At 40.4% G+C, this 6,055-nt stretch overlaps 1 protein-coding gene across 1 annotated transcript in view; it reads left to right on the top strand.

The window, feature by feature from the left end:
- The window catches only part of PKD2 (polycystic kidney disease 2 (autosomal dominant)), a 71,095-nt gene continuing 65,040 nt past the window's right edge, over nt 1–6,055 (top strand). Inside the window, exon 1 of the mRNA XM_011951829.1 lies at nt 1–33. The gene's annotated coding sequence lies outside the window, so the exon portion shown is untranslated. The remainder of the gene's footprint in view (nt 34–6,055) is intronic.

The following is a 6,055-nucleotide window of genomic DNA, read 5'->3' on the forward strand; positions in this document are numbered from 1 at the left end:
CCTGGGCGGAGAGGCTGGTTCGCGGGCTGCGAGGTAAGAGCGCGCGACCCGCAGCTGCCGATGCACAAACCTGAACAGGCGGCGCCAGCCGGGGCCATCTCCCGCGGCGGCCGCTCCCCGGGCTCCATCTCGCATGCCTTCTGCGTTGCGCCTCGCTTGGAAGCGCATTCCCCACCTCCGCTAATCCTGCCCTATTTCCGGTACCCAGCGCGGAATTCCACTGCGCTCTTGTTGGTGCACATTTATTTAATACCTCCTTCTTTAGGATATGTCACCATAGTCCTTTTTTAACTGAAAATTAGTGAAAGCCTAATTAGAGTGAAAGTACATCTGGGTTTTTTTTTTTCTTGTAGGGGAAAAAATGAACATTACTTGTAGTATAAATGATGGTAGTTGCAACTGCATATTTGATAATGTCACAGAATGTAAAGGAAAATATTACAGTCACCTGTGGTTTCCTTATTCCTTCTTACCTGGATGCTGCGTTGCCCCGGGCTGAAAAGGGCAGCAGTACAGAACATACAATGTCAAGTTGTGGGAGGAGTGTGGCAGATTGTCATTGATGATTTTTTTTGGTGATGTGTGTGTTTGTTTTGGGGAGTGGGAGCTGTTGAGAACACCACAAATAGAATAAAATAATATCCATGAAGTTATTTGGCCGTTTCTGATTCTAGACATTTTTCTAAAAACAGTTGCAAAGGAAAGATTACATTGTTTTAAAAAAATTTGAAGTATGTTTTTAAATAACTAAATTAATTGTTCTTTGAAATTCCACCAAAATGATGAAGTCACCAGATAGCAGCTGATAAATGTATCTGAGTCCAGTGCGCCCAGCTCTACAAAAGGCAGAAGAGGAATTTTCAAATTTGCCAGTGCCCAGTAAGAGGACATGAATTTTCCAATACCAGAGGAAATTATCTTTTTACAAATTTTGTCAGAGGTATCCTTGGAAAAGTGTCACGTTTGCTTTTACCCTCCAAATTATTTTAATCGATATTTTTAAGAGTTTCCATTCTCAGTTGTTCTGAGTTTTTCTTGTTCTTCCCCTCCTGTCAGTTTTGAAAGTCTTGCACAAAAACAATCCAGGTGTTGTTACAGCAATGTGATTAAAACCAGATCAGGCCTACACTCAAATCCCAGTTCCACCACTCATTTGCTGTATGACCTTGAGCAAGTTACTTAACCTCTCTGAGCCCCAATTTTTGGATTTTTTTTTTTTTTAGAGAGATGATCATAACGCTTAGTCCTTGACTCGTTGAGAGAATTAAATGAGTGAAGACATAAAATGTGCAGCATGTATTTGCCATGTGTTAGCACTTCAGAAATATAAATGTAAACATTTTGGTACTTCTTTTATGGAGGTACTTACACTAGTTAATTCAAGGCATGGCGGGGAACAAAAGATCCTTTTTGGATAACCTGTGTTAGTAGATTAATGATTAATAAAACACACTTTTTAAGGTTCAAAACTGGATTAATTAAATTATATGTTATTTTACACCATTTAAAATGTGCATTTAAAAAATATTCACTGAGGTGAGACAGAAGTTCCTTTTAAATTAATAAATAATGGTAAGTTGCATGATCCTTTTAACTCAGTTTAAGAATTTGATAACACACCTAACTTTGTCTGAATAAACTTAATAATAGAATATAGAGAAATGAAATATATATTTCATATGAGTATGTATGTAAATTTATTTCTTTTAAAGAAAGATTTCAGGAAACAAAATGAATAAGCTCATAGTTGTAAAACCTCTAGTGAAAGTGTGTCGGTGGTCTGATTTGTAGGCAAGCAGACTCAGGACTCAGGAATTTTTTTTTTTTTTTTTTGAGAGACAGGGTCTCATTCTGTCACCGAGGCTAGAGTGCGGGGAAGCAAAAGTAGCTCACTGCAGCCTCAAACTGCTGGGCTCAAACTGCCCTCCCACCTCAGCTTCCCAAGTAGTTGGGATTACAGGTGCAAGCTGCTGCTCCTAGCTGAAGAGTTTTAATTATATAAAATTTTTAAATAAATTGTTATTCCTTTCTTTTATGAAGAAATATAATTGATATTCTTGTCACTTATTCAATAAGCACACTTGTTAAATATTTAGCACCTACTGTGAAGATAGCACTGTGCTAGCTGCTATGAAGAAATAAACTAGAATAGCATATCACTGTTCTCCTATGGACGAAAACCCAGAAAAGTAAAATAAGTAGCCATGAACGGGTTGAGATTCCCCCTGCCCCCTTTGAATACTAATGACAGAAATCTTATATGCACTATGTAAGCAGTGCCCTAGGGTCAGAACAGAAAGTAACTTGCAATTTTTAAAGGTAGGAGAAATGTCTGAAGTTTGGAGTGGTCAGAGTTTCCCTGGAAGTCTCTTGCCTTTGTGACTTTGTATGACTCACTCAGACTACCTGAGCTCCTCATTTATAAAATGGAGGAGTTGAACCTAGCCTCCAAGGTCTTTTCTAGCCTCACCGTGCTCTGGTTTGTTGTTTAATGATATCAGTCCAAGATGGACAAATGGTCAATTTTGCTTCTTTTACAGTAGATAGATCTATCTTCTTAGGAGAAGTAAAATAGTAAAGAAAGAAGACATGTTTGAGGCCTGTTGAGGCCTGTTTGCAGGATGCATTGTGTCTCATCAAGGAATTGAGAATGTATCCCTAAATATTAGGAAGGAGTTGAAAGTTTCTGAGCAGGAACAGAACATGCTGAAAGGAAATTGAGTCAGCAGCATGGTGTACAGGAGAGCTTGGCAGAGGGAGACAGGAGGCAAGAAGACCTGTAGGAGGCAGCCAGAAAGGAGGTGAAGAGGGCCGGGACCAAAGGAAGCCAAGGATGATTGAAAGATTTAAAGATGAAGCCCAGACTTAAAAGTATCCTCAGGTATTTGTTTATTCTTTTCTTAACAAACTCTTTCAGTACAAAGATAAAATGTGGCACTCTGAGTCATAAAATTTTCTGAATTTCAGAAGTTGAGTATTTTTCTGAATATATCAACCTGTTAAAGTCAGTTCCTGTTTGTTATTTTAGGCATATATTCTTGGGCTTTTTTTTTTTTTCCTAGAGAAACTATGAAGTACTAGCTGTACAAGTAAGGGTAGGCCAAGCTGCTAAAACAGATATCTCCCTCTCCTTCAATACCCTGAAGAACAAGAAGTTAATTTTTTGCTCATGTAACATTTCGGAGAGGGTATTCCAGGTTAGCAGCAGCTTTCCCCCATATGGTTATTAAGGGATCCAGGCTTCTTCCCTGCTGGCTGTGCCAGGGCCCTGTCATTGCCTCTGTGGTCAAAGCTTAACAGCCACATGTAGGTTCTGGTGGAGAGTGTGAAGAAGGCTTGCCACTGCTGTTTCCTTAAAGGCCTTGTCCTAGAAATGGCCCACATCACTTTCAGTCATGACCCATTGGCAAAGTTCTTAATTTTCTTTCTTTTTTTTTTTTTGGAGAGGGAGTCTCGCTTTGCCGCCCAGGCTGGAGGGCAGTGGCCGGATCTCAGCTCACTGCAAGCTCCGCCTCCCGGGTTGACGCCATTCTCCTGCCTCAGCCTCCCGAGTAGCTGGGACTACAGGCGCCCGCCACGTCGCCCGGCTATTTTGTATTTTTTAGTAGAGACAGGGTTTCACCATTTTAGCCAGGATGGTCTCGATCTCCTGACCTCATGATCCGCCCGTCTTGGCCTCCCAGAGTGCTGGGATTACAGGCTGGACAAAGTTCTTAATTATTTAGCCAAGGATACCTACCAGGGAGGCTGGAAAGTGTAATGTAGCCATGTGCCCAGGAGGGAAAAAATGAATTTCGATAGATGGCTAGCGATGGCCTTATTAGTGCTCAGACTCAAATGAAATAGTAAGTCGACTCTTATTTCTCCTAAAATAATTGGGTCTTGACATTGAAATTGGTGTGCTGATTGTGTTTAATAAGTGACCTCCAGTGCAATTATTTTATTTTGCCACAATTTATGTAATTTTTATTTTTTCTGCCTTCCCTTTTGATGTGTAAAGGGAAGCATAACTAATTATTGGAAAGGTTATTGAAACTTAAAAAAAGATTTGAACTTGGCTTTGGTTGATGCTACCACACAGAAACTGCAAACATCCAACTCCCCGCTCTTAGTTGCTGCTCGTGATAGTCTATACACAGTGGCTGATGAATTTAGCCTGTCTTGAGGCTTCAGAACTTAGTCTTAGGCCATCACCAGAAGAGCATTATCCTAAATTACAGCTTTTCAGTGGGAGAGAGGGGCAGTCTTGCCCCTCAGGGGATATTTGGCAATCTCTGGAGATATTTTTGATTGTCATACCTGGGGGGATGCCCCTGGCATTTCCTGGTTTGAGGTTAAGGATGGTACTAATCTACAATGCACAGTACAGTCCCACCCACACACCCTACAAAGCATTCTCCCACCCAAATTACCAGGAGTGAAGACTTTGAGAAACCCTGCCCCAGACTGTTAAATTCAAAAAGAAGTAATGGTTTATTGCTCACTGTGTGCCAGGCACTGTGTTAAAATCCTTATATTCGTAGTGTCATTTTTATCCTCACAACAATCTGTGAAGAAAGAACTATCATCCATCACCACTTTACTGTTGAGGGCACTAAGCCTTCTAAAGGTTAAATGACTTGCCCAGGGCCACAACTAGTAGATGTTGCAGGAAGGACTTAATTCCAGGCACTTTGTGTTCAAAGTGTTTCTCACCCACTGTGCTATATGCCAGTAGTGCCCAAACCTAACTTTAGCCAGCAATTGTCTGCGTCTCTCTAGTTTATGAACATTTATTTATTAGGACATGCAGGATAAATCATACCAACACAGTCCGTGTATCCAGAATTCTAATTGATCTAGGCAGTGGGAGAGCCTGCCTCTCTATTTATTTTTTTTAAATTGGTGTGAAATATACATAACATAAAATTGGCCATTTTAACCATTTTAAGTATATAGTTAAGTGGCATTAAGTAGATTTATTATATTATGTAAATGGACTTAACACAATTTATTTCCAGAACTTTTATCATCCCAAACAGAAACTGTGTACTCATTAAACAGTAACTCCCTGTTTCCCCATTCCCCCTTGCCCTAGTCCCAGGTAACCTCCATTTTACTTTCCCTGTCTGTGAGTCTCCCTATTCTAGCTACCTGATACAAGTGAAATGAGACCATGTTTGATCTTTTGTGTCTAACTTATTCACTTAGCATAATATTTTCAAGGTTTACCCATGCGTGAAAATGTCTTTCCTTTTTACGACCGAATAGGATTTCATTGTGTGTGTACACACACATTGTGCACACACAGTGAAATCCTATTCGGTCGTAAAAAGGAAGTTTGCACACATATACACATACACCACATTTTGTTTATCCATTCATCAGTTCATGGGCATTTACAGTTTTTTTCCACCTTCTGACTGTTGTGACTTTCCCTTTATTTTTAATCTGAACTTTACTCCATCACTTCCTCCCTTTCCTTTTTTATTTGCAGCATAATTTTGAACAAGCAGACTTTGTATTTTCATTACTCTGGGGATTTTTTTGAGGGAGGCTTGCTACCCTTTGGGGTTGTGATAAGGTTGTGTCAGTAACAGAATTCATGCAGTAAAAAACATTTATGGGACTTTCTTTTGTGATAGGTACTAGGGATGCAGAGATGAATAGTACAAGGTCTTGACCTTCAAGGAGCTTAGGGTTTAGTAGGGAAAACAGAGGTATAAGTAAGTCATTGCAATGCCAGTTCCCAGATATGGGAGGATTCCAACAAAGAGAATCAGGCCAGGCACAGCAGCTCATGCCTGTAGTCCCAACACTTTGGGAAGCTGAGATGGGAGGATCACTTAAGCCTAGCAGTTCAAGGCTACCCTGGGCAACATAGTGAGTGGCAAAAAATACAAAAATTAGCCAGGCAGGATGGCACATGCCTGTAGTCCCAATTATTTGGGAGGTTGGGGTGGGCGAATCAGCTGAGCCTGGGAGATTGAGACTGCATTGAGCTGTGATCACACTACTGTACTCCTGCCTGGGTGACAGAGTGACAGCCTGTATCTAAAAAAAAAAAAAAAAAAAA

Source organism: Colobus angolensis, unplaced genomic scaffold (genome assembly GCF_000951035.1).
Source record: "Colobus angolensis palliatus isolate OR3802 unplaced genomic scaffold, Cang.pa_1.0 Scaffold328, whole genome shotgun sequence".
NCBI classification, from domain to species: domain Eukaryota; kingdom Metazoa; phylum Chordata; class Mammalia; order Primates; family Cercopithecidae; genus Colobus; species Colobus angolensis.